This window comes from Cygnus atratus, chromosome Z (genome assembly GCF_013377495.2).
Source record: "Cygnus atratus isolate AKBS03 ecotype Queensland, Australia chromosome Z, CAtr_DNAZoo_HiC_assembly, whole genome shotgun sequence".
In the NCBI taxonomy this organism is placed as follows: Eukaryota; Metazoa; Chordata; class Aves; order Anseriformes; family Anatidae; genus Cygnus; species Cygnus atratus.
Genome location: NC_066396.1, coordinates 18,854,068 through 18,868,969, shown reverse-complemented (window position 1 = coordinate 18,868,969; position 14,902 = coordinate 18,854,068). Strand labels below are relative to the sequence as shown.

At 39.9% G+C, this 14,902-nt stretch overlaps 1 long non-coding RNA gene across 1 annotated transcript; it reads right to left on the bottom strand.

Annotated features, from left to right (window-relative positions):
* Positions 1-279: 279 nt before the first annotated feature.
* LOC126913660 (uncharacterized) lies at positions 280-14,782 on the bottom strand. The gene is made up of 3 exons (XR_007709318.1): positions 14,722-14,782; positions 6,516-6,574; positions 280-1,954 (listed from the first exon to the last, which is right to left on the bottom strand). It is a non-coding gene; the product is annotated as an uncharacterized LOC126913660 (long non-coding RNA).
* Positions 14,783-14,902: the final 120 nt, after the last annotated feature.

Below are 14,902 nucleotides of genomic sequence, written 5' to 3'. Positions count from 1 at the left end.
CATGGACTGAATTGCAGGACAAAGGTGTGAATACCTAAAAAAGGTGGATATAGAATAAATGCTGGAAAGTTAGTGTGAGTGTAGCTAGTCTGTGATTCTTTTTTAACATTTGGTCAGGTCTTAATCTCTTTTTCTTTCTGCCCTTCTCTCAGGCGTCTCTTGAGGAACACTTTTTTTTCAACTGTCAGAAACAGAAGAAGAAACTCCTTACTTCTACATGACTGATACATTCGCAGCAATGCTTACATGAGTGTTTGTATTAAAGAAGAATATTACAAGAAGGGAAGAGGAAACACTATAATCAGTACCAAAAATCTTTGAATGATTATTAATGTAGAAAGTGAAAATAGAAAGCCAAACATCTTTCAAATATCTTTTTCACCAAGTATTTCACCAAGTATTTTTCTTCCTCTTTAGGACAAACTCTGATTTGTATCTGAACAATATTTCCTATTTAGTGCAAGTGTTTATTTCAAATATATATATACAGATATATACACATATATGTTATATTCCCTGGTGCTTTCAGATAAAAAGTTTGTCTGTCACGCAGTGTGAGGCTTAAGGCCAAATAGAAAGCGTGGCAGCTGCTCCATGACTATTTGAGGTGACCTGTAAGACAGAGGTACTTTTATACATAAAAATTCTCCGCTCCCTTTTCAAACCAGAAAAACAGGCAAGATGCCAGGAACTACAGGCTAGGAGCATATTTGTGAAGGGGGAATACACCTGCCAAATCATAAGTTCCCTGAGGACTGCACAACCCTCCATACCCTCCATACCCTCTCCTCCACTGTGCAGCATGAAACAGCTTCTGCCTGTGTTGAAACTGGAAAGATTGAAAACAGTGACCTATTCCCAGGGTCCTTCCTTGGACTTTCCCTGCTAATGTTATTTGAGCCTGTACTGTATCCTGCATAACAGTTCTCCATTCACGTACAGCTAGCATGTAGCTACACTACCACCACCTCTCTTACCATAGATTTAAAAGGTTCAGAAACCCCTGTGAGAGAGTTATAAACTACGGCGACTTCAGCCTATTCAGAACTGATATAACACCCGATATGGATGAATTAGCTCACCAAAACAATAAATAATTAAAAAAAAAAAAAAGGAAGGAGGAATTGCAACTACAGAATTATTTAACCACAAAGTTTAGATTAATGTTTCTATTTTTTTTCTTATCTGTACTTCCTAGGCTTGGAACAGAATTGTTTCACTGCAGTAGTAGTAATTTGGCTGCTGAGAAAACACTCCTTACAATAATCCCACCTAGGTACAACTCAAAAGGGGGCCATAAAATTTAAAGTAGAAAGCAAAAGTTTTACTTTTTCCTGAATTTACATTGCAAGAGCGGAGTACAATGCCATCCTCAGCCCCCTTAAGAGCAAACTAATTCATTGTCAAAATTCAACGTAACTAATAACAAAGGGCCTCTTGCCCCATGCAGCACAGCCCCAGTGAGACACTATGCTCTTAAAAATCTTGTCTTAACTGATTTCATAACATTGCCAACCGCATGTGAAGTTTGTGCCTCTCAGCCTTCCAACGGTAATGATTAATATACTTAGAATATAAATCTTATACACTGTACCAGAGTGTGGAACCCTGATCATGGATAAAAAGCACTAGCTAAAACATAGTTAGTCCTTTATAATTTAAAGCTTCTTAAACCCCCACAGCATGCAAATTTGGCATTCTGCCAAACCAAGAGAAGAACTAGGGATAGCATTGTTTTGTTTTGTTTTGTTTTAACAACTCTTATTATCTTGGAGTTGAGCACTATTTAGTTCTTCTTGTAAGCTGAAGCAGTTGATTGTTTTCTAAATTGTTTTTGTCAGACATGGTTAACATGGCTTTCATGAATGCAGAACTGTACGAGGTAGTGGAGAAGACTTGGTGTATTTCAGCACAGACTGACGCTCCAGACTATACTTCTTCTTTTATGGCATAGCTGAAACAAAACAAGGTAAGATGATGAATATTGGCATCTAAGAGATCTCTGGGATCATCAAGAAGTGCAACCACCAAAGAAACCTATTATGAAACATACTATTCCAGTGGTATCTTGTTCCATTATAGCCCAAAAAAAAGAAATCAGCATTCTTTAGAAATGTGCTGAATGTGAGGAAAATGGAACATTCCTCCTCATCTGCTGGAAATACTCTAAAGTAAATAAGGATGCTAAGAACTGGGCAGAAATACTGGAAGTAATTTTTTAAAATAACAAAAAAGCAATGCCAATGGAGGCCCCTAGTCATCCTGCTAGGCTTAGCCCTGGAAAGAAATTATAGTTCGGGAAACTATATCTACAGATAGCTGCCAGATGGTTAATCATGGTTAGTGGAGAACACAAAGGGCTTTGCTTGATGATTGGGCTTAGCAAAATAACAGATGTCCCCAAAAAACTGAAAATTTTACAGATTTTGAGAGTTCTGAAGCCAGTAAATTCATACAGTCTGGCTCACTAAGTCAAATCCTTCATTTTAATGTATGTCCGACCTCACTTAAATGTTGACTCTTGCCTGGTTGCCCGGAAAAGTCTTAACAGGCTTGTATCTGAGGGGAACAGTTCAGGGTTTGACTCTACTGTCTGTATGCCATGACCAACATTAGACTAAGATGAGAAAACAATCAACTCTCATTCTTGTTATTAGTTGCTGGGCTAGGAAGCATTTCCCATAGACAACATGTTACCTGTGTTTACTATTGTCCTCTCAGATCTTTAGATACTTTGCAAAAGTAGGTGAGTGTTACTATTTGCGAGAAGAATTCAAATAAATGACCCAATAAATATAAAACATAATAACAATAATTAGAGAAATGCGGGTGCTTTTGTCACAAGAGAGTGAGTTGCATACCCATTTTACAAATGTAATCAAAATATGACAGAAACCCCAGAGGTTTTAGTGCAAGAAACAGAGAAGACTGAAATGTTGAAATTTAGTGGAGTTTTTAAGCAATTTATTGCTTAAAGCAACTGATTTAAAACAGTTTATATCACTTTCCATGTAAGGTGGATAATAAAAAACATATTTTCCTTTTCTTACAGAAGCTGAAAGTTATACTCTACACAAAATATGCTTGGCAGAGCCACATTGTTCTCTGTGTCTTTCCAATAATCTCTTGTTGCTTGCCTTTTCTTCCTCTTTACCTTGAGAATTTGCAGTCCTTTTCGGACAACTTACTTTGCTGTTATTATCTCTGGTTCTTTTTTTAGCACTATGGTTTGACTCAAATAGGAAGTGGATTTGCTGTGTTTCCTTTCCTTTCAAGCTGTGTGGATGTCTGTCAGTTGAGCAGTAAGCATCCTGTCCTTGTTTTCTTGTTTTTCCATTTCACTTCACAATTATATTGGAAATCCATTTCACGAAGGAATTGACACTAGTAGTACCACCTATGTTCCAAAAACTAAAGATATGTTTCAAAAAACAACAGTAACTGAAAAAGCACTGTAAAAAATGTACTGGCTCAAAATGTAGAAGATCACCATTACTGTGGCATTTTCTTATATTTTTGGTTAGATCTCACTCACCCAGGCAGCCTATTTTTTGGAAAATTGAAGATGAAAACTTAAAAAAAAAAAAAGGAAAAAATCACATCTGTGCAATCAGAATTTCCTTCTAGTCCTTCTTTTAAACATTAAGTTTTTCTGAGGAAACTATTTTTCAGTCTTCATTTGTACATTGGCAACTTTCACAAAATATTACATGGGCAGTACATATTTTGTGCACAATCAAATGAAATCCCCTTACAGAAAATGAATCCTGTCTGCCAGAGGGAGGTCACTTTTTTGTTTGTATTTTAGATTCAGCTGCAACACATGAATCTACAGAACTATCACCTATATGTCAACCTCATGTAACACAGATAAACTGCACTAACAATACAAAATCTCATATAAGGTTGCTGCTCAAGTAAGGACTTCTCTCACCAGAAACAGGCCTGATATATCCTAGGAAGCTTTTTCTTCTCAGCTAACTTTAATTGGGGGGGGGGGGGGGGGGGGGGGGGAGGGGAATAAAGGATGTTACTGGATCTTGAGAATAACTTTTCTTTTGAATAAGAGTATTTTATGAAGTTGCTGAACAGTTCAAAATACTTTCACAGTGATCGTCTATGTCTGCAGGTAATGCAAAATGTCTTTTCTGTTATAATCATAGATAAGCATTTAGTTCTTATTAATTTCCTAGACTCAATCTGTTTTAAGAGCATATTGACAAGTTTATTTCCACTCAGTCATGAGTCAGAGTTTAGTCCTCCATAAAGTTAGTGGAAGTCAGCAGAATCTTGCCACATTTGACAATGGGAACCCAATTCAATTACTGAATTCAACAACAAATTCCTATTAATTTAAATCAAATCAAAATTAAGATCAATACACACTTATGCTTGCTTTCTTAACAGCGGCTGAAATTTTAATTCCTCGGAGAACATCTTCACCTTAAAGGGGTCAATATAAAATACTCATTAGCCTTGCTACTCTAGGATTTTATCAGTAAGTTTAATTTTACAGCTCAGGAACAGAATCACTTAGCCTTTGATACGATAGAAAATTGTGCTTCTTCGTTCTATTCATGCCATCAAGATGAATGTATGTTACTACCAGTAAGAACATTGACAACGTACATGTGGGAAAAAAAATAGTTATAATATTATTAGCAGTAGAACTTTTTTTTTTTACAGTAATTATTGGAGCATTATATCAGATTACATTCCTTTTTTCAAGAAAATCATAATTGATTAATGAGCAGGCAAAACATTGTTTCCTGAGCAGACTGGAAAAGTACCTTCTTACAGCACAGAACATACTCACAAATGATATGAAAACAAAAAAAAAAGTAAGTCGGTTACCACTTTAGAGCTATCGAGCTTACAATGTGTGAGCTAATAAGCCTAATCTTGTCATGGATCCAGCTTTGGATAATTAACTTCTTCCTGCCTGCAAAATCCCCCTACATAATCAGCTGGATATAATTTAGGGCTTCACATTATTAAACAATTGTTACATTCATCCTAGACATGGCTGAATTCAGTCATCTGTAAAAGAGATTTCTTATGCATAGAAATGAGACTAAACTGTTTGTCCTCATCCAATTATTTTTTTTAATTTTATTTTTATTTTTAAGGCTGTGGACAAAGAATTACTGCTTACAGGAAAAAAAAAAAAAGAAAAAAAATGTGTGAACACTGAGGATAGTTTACTCTCATCCCTCAGATACAAGGGTCAGCAATTTGTCAAGGATTATATGTCAGATTGTATTTTTCTTTTCTAAACCAGTGGCTGAACTTGCTGGAAGGAACACAGCAGGCGCCAGGAAGTGCTGCTTCCCAAGGGGTAAGATCCCATCACCATACCGTCAATAGCCTGTCTGTATGTGAGGTACCAGTTTCCAGCTGACACCAAGTCCTAACTCTGGAGGCTGTAGGGGCAATAAATGCCTTGTTGTAAGTGCCACAGCTGCCAGCTTTGCATCCTGAGAGCAAGCTTGTTAGTCACATATGCCTCTTCTTTCCATTTCATACCTGATCCTAGATCACAGACTGCGATACCAGCCCACTCTACCAAATTTTCCTCCTGACACTGAGACATGATCTGGAGGACACCAAGTAAAGCCAGAGGTGAAAGTTAGGAGATGGAAATGTGGTGGAGCAAGCAAGAAAAATTAAAAATAAAAGGCTACAAAGGAAAATGAGGCAAGAAAGGAAAGCCTGACACCTAAACACCGCAGAAGAACAAAGACAGCAACTTCAGGTTATTCCTGAGAGCACTGAAGGTTCTAAAAAACCTTAACCTACAGATAAGCTTCAAAGCAACTTTAGACAATAATTTACACACCTGAGAACCTTTCACAGGGGCAGGAGTGGTTCACAAGACATAAGAATTTATATGCATTTCTGAGATACGTGTATTCACACTGCTAAGGACTGCGTATAAAACATGAGCATTGTGAAAATGTTAACACCTGTTGAATAAACCAGCACTACTGAATGAATTAGTCTTATACATATTGATTATCACAGTCATATAATAAAATTCAAATAATACGTTATGAAGTATAACTCCAGAGCAAATATTAGCATGTTCTTTCTTACAGGATCTATTCAGAATAAGCACTAAAAGATGAAAAGCCTATGTGCTTCAGGATGTATTGATACTGACATGACTTGAACTTCACCTTGAGTACATACATATTTCCAAGAAGATTCACCTATTGCCTCCCAAAATATATACAAAGCATACTTCAGTCAGCATTGAATTGAGTCAGAATTGTCATTCAGCTGGCTGAATGGCAAGTAGTACCAGTCACAGAAGAAAGGAAAGGCAAAAGAAAAGTGACAGAAAAGTGAGAATGAAAGCAGTAGACAATGATATTGCAAAGACTGAGGGAATGTTAGTCTACGATTATCATAACAATTTGGTTTGCATGTTACATCTCTCACCAATAACATTTGTCTGTCATTTTCTTTAATCTTTTAGGAGTCTTGATTCTGTGAGAAGGTCTGTATCTTACCACATGTTTATAAACCAGCAAGAAAATGAGCTCCTTGTCCAGACTGGGATATCTGAGCACTGCAACAGAAGGAAAAAAAAAAATCACAACAGTGATTAACTGGAAGTTAGAGTGTCAATTTCTGAACTGGGGACTTGCCTCTAGAAACAATGGTTTAAGGTTCAGCGTAGGAGATTCCTTTAGGCCATGATTCTTATTCTTAGCCCTGACTTACATCTTAATACAAGTTTTCACTGCTGTTGGTACTAGAGAGGATTTTCAGCACTGGGAAATTGAGCTTGATTTTTCTATGCCTTATGCATGACCACCATAATTATTGTTTGCTAAATTCTGACTGCAAAGCACTTGATAATGCAGGTAGTGAGATGAGACCTAAAGGAATTCTCTGTAGCTTCAGATTTTTAGCAGAATTACAAGAAAAATCATGTTTTGCCACATACCTGAGTGTGAGGATAAATATGGCACACAAATGTTCAATTAACTTTTTCCCTACAATGACACTTTAAAAGGTGTTATTTTGTAGGAATGATTCTGAACAACCTGTGAATATAACAGCTGTATAACAGCTGTATTTAAACTAATGTCAAAGAGAATAGAGAAAACACGAAAGTAAGACTGGCAATGGAAGAGGAGAAAAAGAAAACACCAGAAGATAAATGAAAGAAAGAACTCTTAATAAATTGTAAGTGCTAATGGTAAAGCAGAGGAAGAAGAGAATATAGGTCAGAGAGATCAGAAAGGTAAACTGCAAAGTTGATCTTCAAAAGTAGTGAAGCATGTGGGACAAAAATGTTTTCCTCTTGACTTTATACCAGATATGCAGTTGCAGTATGAATGGGATAATACTGATCATTATTGTTTCTTATATTTTCCAAAAAAAAAAATGTTTCCTAGGTACCTAAATATAGCTTTCACTTTAAATTGTTTAAGAGCTATAGCCGTCAGAAGCTATACCACAGTCTAGTATGTCTTAACAATGGGAAATTATTACCAAAAGCCTACTCCTTAGCTCCCTTTCATTCTGTTGCTTATTTCATTCTATACACAACCCTTTTGTGCTACAATATCATGTACAAATTCCTACACTTCTTCTTGAGTCTTTTATTTACACACTCACACACACCTGGTGTGCTGATTTATTTATTTTTCTTTATAATTTCTTCAGTTGTTCCTATCCTCAATTCTTCTTTCCATTCCTTCATTACATGACATTCCTTCTTTCTCATGAATGCACTCCTTTCTGGTGACATTTCTCTAACTGTAAAACACTTGCAGATGAATATATTTCTCTACACACAGCCTTACCTGTTCTGAATAACATCAGTGTAACTGTAGGCAGCCATGAATGACGGGCTCTCTAATACAGAACTTTGCTTCAGTTTTATGGATGAGAATGTGTTTCCCCATGACTCTCAAAACCTTTGCTTGTAGCAACAAGCTCCACTCCCTTTGTGTTTTGTAACAGCTCAAGCAGAAAACTTCAAGCACAAAGCTGTCAAGATCCCTTTTTTAATACGTCACTTTAAGGCAATTAACTGTATAACATTGCTGATGCCTTTCTTCCTGGAAATCAAGTGCTATCTCACTGCATTGATTTCTGTAGGTATAGCAAGGAAAAAGAGAAGAAGAATTGTCAGTAGTTTGCCCGTAGTAGATATCCCCTTTGTAAGCTCCATATACCCTGCAGTATCAGGAAGCCAATCTTTCCAACCATAACAACAGCTTAATGCATACCCTGCATGCTACAACAGAATAGCCCTTCAGCAGCTGGGTGTTACCCTGATGTGCGAATTCATAGGAAGCAAATTTATGGTTGTTAAAGCAAGTCAAGCTGCACTACTTTCTACCGCATTCAGGTTCTTTCACCACAACAATCCTGCTAAGTGCTTTCCAGCAGGACGGAACATTAAACAGCATGACTAGCAGTTATGAAACAGCACAACTTAAAGCACAAGGCTGTTGTTTGCCATAACATCTCTCCATGCACAGGAATGTACATAGCAGGCATCTTGTACTAGCTGGTACCTCATTGTCTTTTAGATGTGGTAGGCTTTTTTTAATGCTGTGTTGCTCTATTATCCTGCTTTCCCTGTGCAAAATAAGAAGTATTTCTTTCACCGCCTTCTTCACTCAAAGGGCGGTGAGGCACTGGAGCAGGTTGCTCACAGAAGCTGTGGGTGCCCCATCCCTGGAGGTGTTCAAGGCCAAGTTGGACAAGGCCCTGAGCAGCCTGACCTAGTGGGTGGCGTCCCTGCCTATGGCAGTGGAAGTGGAACTGGGTGATCTTTACAGTCCCTTCCAACCCAAGCCATTCTGTGATTCTGTGATGTGCTAAGAAGTAGTGGGATTATCTTTCCTACTTGGCCACAAAGATTTACATGAACAATATGGCCAGTAAGAAGTATTCCAGGAAATGTAGGTCAGTTCTCCATTGTCAAAGCAATCTAGTATTCAGACGTGGTAGGGTCATGTGTGAAGAACAATAAAATGAACCTAAATATCAGAATTTCCTCTTAACATCTAATCTAAATCTCCCCTCTTTTAGTTTAAAACCATTCCCCCTTGTCCTGTTATTGTCTGCATGAGCTAAAAAGTTTCTCTCCATCTTTTTTTTTTAAGCTCTGTGTAAGTATTGGAAAGCTGTAGTAAGGTCTCATTGGATCCTTCTCTTATATCTATCTCTGTCAGCCTGTATCCACAGGAGAGGTGCTCCAGCCCCCTGGTCATCTCTGTGGCCCTCCTCCTTCTGACCCACTCCAACAGATCCACATCCTTCCTGTGCTGGGAGCCCCAGACCTGGATGCAGCACTCCAGATGGGTCTTCATAAGGGCACCATCCTCCCCTCTTTTATCATCTTCTGCTATTTCTAGTTGGGCTTTCTTGTCCACTGTCTACGAGTTCTGCCCCAAGCAGAAGAACACATGCAAGGATGCATCTAGACTTCAGTTTGTATAAGCAGAATCACAACAAAGATTTTTAGTAGTTACCAAAAGCATTTTAAATTCAGGAGCAGCTCACGCATGCAGCAGAAGTGACTGCAGCATGTCATAACACCTTCAGCTCATCTCAGCTACCAGTCTGAGTCAGCACTTCCTTGCAGTGAACTGCAATTTCGCTGTATTACTCATCCAAAGTTAAGCATTTTCTCTGTTTGATTAATTCCATCCTTTTCAGTATTTCTATCTTATCTGCTATTTCTTATTTGCTTTCTTTGATTTAGAAGCCTTTTCCTTTTTCTGTCTTCACTTTTGGCCAAGCTCCTCCAGAGAAGGTCAGGCCCCTTTTTTTTCTGACGGTCCTGCCCACTGTCTTTTGGGAAAAAACACAGCCTAGCAACATGTTCCACCAGTCAAAGCTTCCAGCCTATGTCTAAAACAACATTAGCTTTACAATTTCCATCCTAGAAAAACAAGCAGATTGTTTGGTTCAGCACTAGTCTGTCATCCGTGCCATTATTTTTCAGTGATCTATAACCAATCTTCTTCCTAATCCACATGCCCTGGTGCAGCTTCATGGTATTGCCATTCCTTTTCCTGAGCATCAAGGAGTAATTGCAACAAATTATTGCTTCAGGTTCACTTCAACAACCCTAAACTCCCCTGACAAGTTTATCACATGTAGAGGAGTCAGCTATTCCCATTTCCAACGTCTTCCAAAGACCACAAGTCTTTTCCTGAACTGCTGAAGCCTGATTACAGATCCCAATTAAATTTTGCAAGACTTTGTGCTGAGTCTCCTATTTCAGCAACCTACCGGGCATAAGGATACTAAAGCATGGGACCAGCTCATTCCCTGTGGCAAATCCTGATGCCACATGCAACATCCACTCCTTGGTGTAACAAGTGTTATCCAGTGGACAGGGGTTGAACATGGTTGGTTGCAACTGTGGCTGCTTGGCTCTGTGAACTTTTATCCCTTTGTCACAAAGCCTGCAAACACCTAATTATTCTACGGAAAAAGCAGCATCCTCTAATCTCCCTCAAAAGCAAGTAATGAATTACTACAAAGGCTGTTTTTTGCTGCCACTAGGCAGCTCGTGCTTGTTAAGTTATGAAGCTGGGAAATGCTGTGACTCTCACTAAATCATTTCCAACAGTTACATCATCAGTTTTGCCTTGCTGTTGACTCTCAGCTTGCCTCCTCCCTCCTCCTTCAGGGGGCTTTACCCTGACTTCATGACTTCATGACCTACAAGACCATGTCTTCACCACAAGAGTCTGCTCCTATCCTGGCCACCCAGGCCAAAGGACTGGTCACTTCACTCCCGGGGGAAGAAGTGGCTTCTCTTACAGCCAAACGATGTCAGAAGGCAGAGATCCATCTTGAGTGTAAGGACACTGAACACCCTACTTGCAAGTTCAAGTGCAGGACAGTGACACAAGCTGAGATAACACCATCACTTTAGCAAGAGGTCTGGATGTGTCACTGAACCTCCCAGACGAATAGTTTCACAGAGTGATTCAGCCCTCTCACAGAAAATGTCTTTGACAAGTTGTGGGTCAAAACACCACCATTAGGGGTGTTGCTGTTCATTATCTCATGACTTTGAAAATCGCTAAATCCCAGTTTTGGCAGCAGCCCATCTACAACAAAACCAGACGTATCCAGGATGAAGGAGTCCTTTCACACCCCAATGTATCTATGAGATGCTTCATGTCCTTATATCAAAATAACAAACAGATTTCAGAAAGACCTTTTCTTCTCTTGAATACATCTGTTGTAGGATTCAGTAGATTTTGCATTGACTGCAGACCTTGTCACAACCTGCCAAGAAATGGCTGAAACAATCCATTTTGAATGGTACAAGTTTGGTCCTAGGCTTTCTTTACAGCATCTCTAAAATTTATTTACCCCCACAGTCAAGCAACTACGTAGAAACTTCTGCCAATCCCTGAATGTTCTTCAGGGGATATTGCCCATCTCCATACTACCAGTCTACCCCTTTCTCCCTGGGGCTGAAAAAAACAGGGTGTGAGTGCATGCACCATCTGTTTTCACCCTAGCTGTGAAGCATGCAAGCTTGGAAATGTCCTACAGAGCCCTGATCTGAGCGATGTGTTGCAACACAAGCTGCGGTGTATACGAGCAGATGGACGGTTCATCCCAAAGACCTTCCTACTCCTGAAAATTAACTTCCTCTTATTCTTGCCTCGTACATTTAGTAAATGTGATACACTAACTTATTTCATAGAATGCTTAATTCAGTATCTAGATTAAAGTGCAGGCTTTGCAGGAACTTTTTTTTTTTTTAATGGCAAAAAATAATAATAATAATTTCTCTGGGTATTTGAAACTTGAAATTAGAGGTATTCATATTACCTATATATCAGCACTCTAGTACATACACAGCACAGTATACAGCAATGTATTGTGTATTAATAGGGAAGAATATAATGCAATATACTAAACTAAACTGAGTCTTTCGGGAAATCACCCATGTGCAGAAGAGGCCCTTCACAATACATTTGAAGGGCCTAAATGTTTTCTTTCCCTTAGATCCCAAATGTCCTGAGTCTATCAAATGCCACTCATAATGACATTAACCTGTTTTTACCTGTTTGCACCAGAAAGCATGCCTAATGAAGTCCTAAGAACAGCCAGTTTCTTTGTGTTAGAGAAAGCCAGCCGATATATTTTAAAAGGCTACAATCCAGAGAATTTATTTTATATTCCCAGCTACAGGGCCCCGTGCCAGGATTACAGTTCCTACAGACCATGTCGTTCACACCAGCAGGATCTTGGCACCCTGTGTAAGACCAGAGTTGCGAGTTTCATCTTCATCAACAAGATTTCAAAATGAGCATTTATTACTAGAGAGGATGCTGACACAGAACTAGAAATCACTGCAACATGAACAACACCCACCCACCCCATCAGATTGAAAACTTAGGTTTCAGAAGAATAAAAGCAAAACTTCACCCATCCAGCGATGTAACATAATTGCCCACAACATTCAGTCCTGCCCGTGAAAGATTAATATGAACCACCTCTGGGGTAGATGGTAAACATTTAAGGAAAATATACATGTTACCACATTTAATTCCATTTACTTCCATTTGCAACACAGATGTCAAATTATTTCCTCTGAGTAGCAAAAAGTGAGTCAAACAGCAGCCCTGACCAAAAATTTCTGGGCTGAGAAGACAAAAAAAAAACTGATCAACAGAGGCAGTTGAAACTGTGTCCAGGGCACCCATGAGGAGAGTGGCTTACACCAGCATCCATGCCACAGCTGCAGTTACGGCTGGTGTTAAATAAAGGGCTGATTTGTGCCCACTGCCTGATACTGTAGAGAAATGGGACTCAGCCTGTTCATGAGACTATTTCTTACAGTTTTATGGTATCTTTCTATACATCTAAAGTTGGCAGAAGGTTCTGAAGAGGAGATAAGGTATATAGGTGAGGATGCCATCATTAACTTTGAAACCTGTAGAAAATCTCTGGGAAAGCAAATCTTAAAAGAGATCACATAATACTGAATACCACTACTAACTTGTTACTCGATTAATCGCGATTTGTACCAATACAAAAAAAAAAGTACAATTGCAAACAAATTGTTCGTCTGTGCAACTTCATCAATGTGGAAATCATTTTACACCAAGTCTATAAATCGCCTGTGAAATATACCAGTTCTTGCTTATTTGAGGAGTTACAATTTATGTCAAGTGAGGCCTGATACGGGATTGCATTTGAAGTGTGTGGGGGGTGTTGCTCTACAAGTTCTGGAAATAAGTCAAGAGTTGCTTCAGGCTATCAGATTTCGGAATGGGAATGTCACAAGAGGCTTTCTTTTGGCTAGGGGAAAAGGGGAGACTTGAGCCTCTACTCCTGGAAAGTCTATTTACCAGCAGAACTGTAATGATCTTACAGGACAGAGGATATGCTGGAACAAGAAAGAAAAAAATACAGTATTATTGCTGTCCTTCTAATTTGAGTCTGTTTCCACTTAACCTTTTATTGCCAAACACAGATTTATTTGTTTTATTTTATTTTTTGGAGTATTCTGAGGCAGGGATATCCATAAAGATACTAATTTAAATATCTACAAAGATACTAATACAGAACGCCTACTAATTATACATGATTCTCACATCACCACAAGCACAAACACATCTGTAACCATAACCTGAAGAGAAAGCAGAAAGTGAAATATCTTAACGCTGAAGTACTTTTCTTCATAATGAATAAACTGTGCAACGTTGCGCAGATGTCACTTGTCCTGATACTTTAGGAAGGGTATGAACACCCAAAAGCCTGCGTGAGGAGATGGAAATTCTATTAAGTGCAAAGACAACCAACGGGAGAAACAGCGACACTACAGGTATATGAGGTTGCTAGAAAGTGTGCCAGCTGCGGATAGGGAGGTGAAGTAATCAGTTTAAACTGCGGGTTACGTAAGTACCTATCAGAAATGACTTAAGGATAGCTGATTTTGTCTTGAGGAAAGGTGGAGGAGCTAAATGACCCCTTGAGCGCCCTTCCAGCTTTACTTTCTGCTGCATATGAAACGTACAACACCCACAGCGTTACTAACAGTGATGTTCCTGCTGAGGGTATTAAACCATTTCAGAACATAAAACAAAGACTGGTATTAAATCTGTTTAAAGTTTGAACCTGTGAGAACATGTGAACATGTCAGAAAAAGGTTATCTCCCGCTATCCTTCCCCAAAGTTCTTAATCTTTTCTCATTAGCAGCTCATGCCAGCCAGCATTTGAGTCAAGATATTCCTGTAGTTACCCTACTTGTCAGGCCAATCCGCCTACTCCTCAAACGATGTTACTAAAGCGTATTATAATCCACTAAGGCCCAAAAGTTGTCGAAGAAATACACAGGCAAAAGGCCAGAGCCGTGTGGCGAGAAGCAGCTCTGGCATGCATCATGGACGTCTCGTACGTTCCTGGGTAGAAATGGCTTAGTTTGAGGCTCTCGGCAAGGCGTAAAGTTGTGGCTGTGGCACTGAAAATTGTGGCTGTGGCATTTAAATGTCTTTTTTCTCGCTTTGGAAGGGGAGAAGAATGACCCGGGCTCGGGAGGGACGCCTGCAGCCCCCGCCCGCCCCGCTGACGGGAGCCATTTTTGGATCCGCCGACCTGAGGAAAATCCCCGGGGGCACCCCGGCGCTCCCCGGCCCCACACCGGCCGGAGGACCTCTTCCAACCACCCCAAGCAGCCGCCCGCACCCTTTACGGGGACCTTTACCGACCCAGGTCCTCTCCGTCCCCGGCTGGGCGCCCTCGGCCCCTCGGGACGCCCGCCCCGCCCCGCCCCGCCCCCCTCCCCTCACAGCCCCCCCCCCCGCCCTTCCCGGGCTCCTGGCACCGGCGGGCGCGTTACGGGAAGCTCCGCCCCCTTTCCCACCCCCACCCCCACCCCCCCACCCTCCC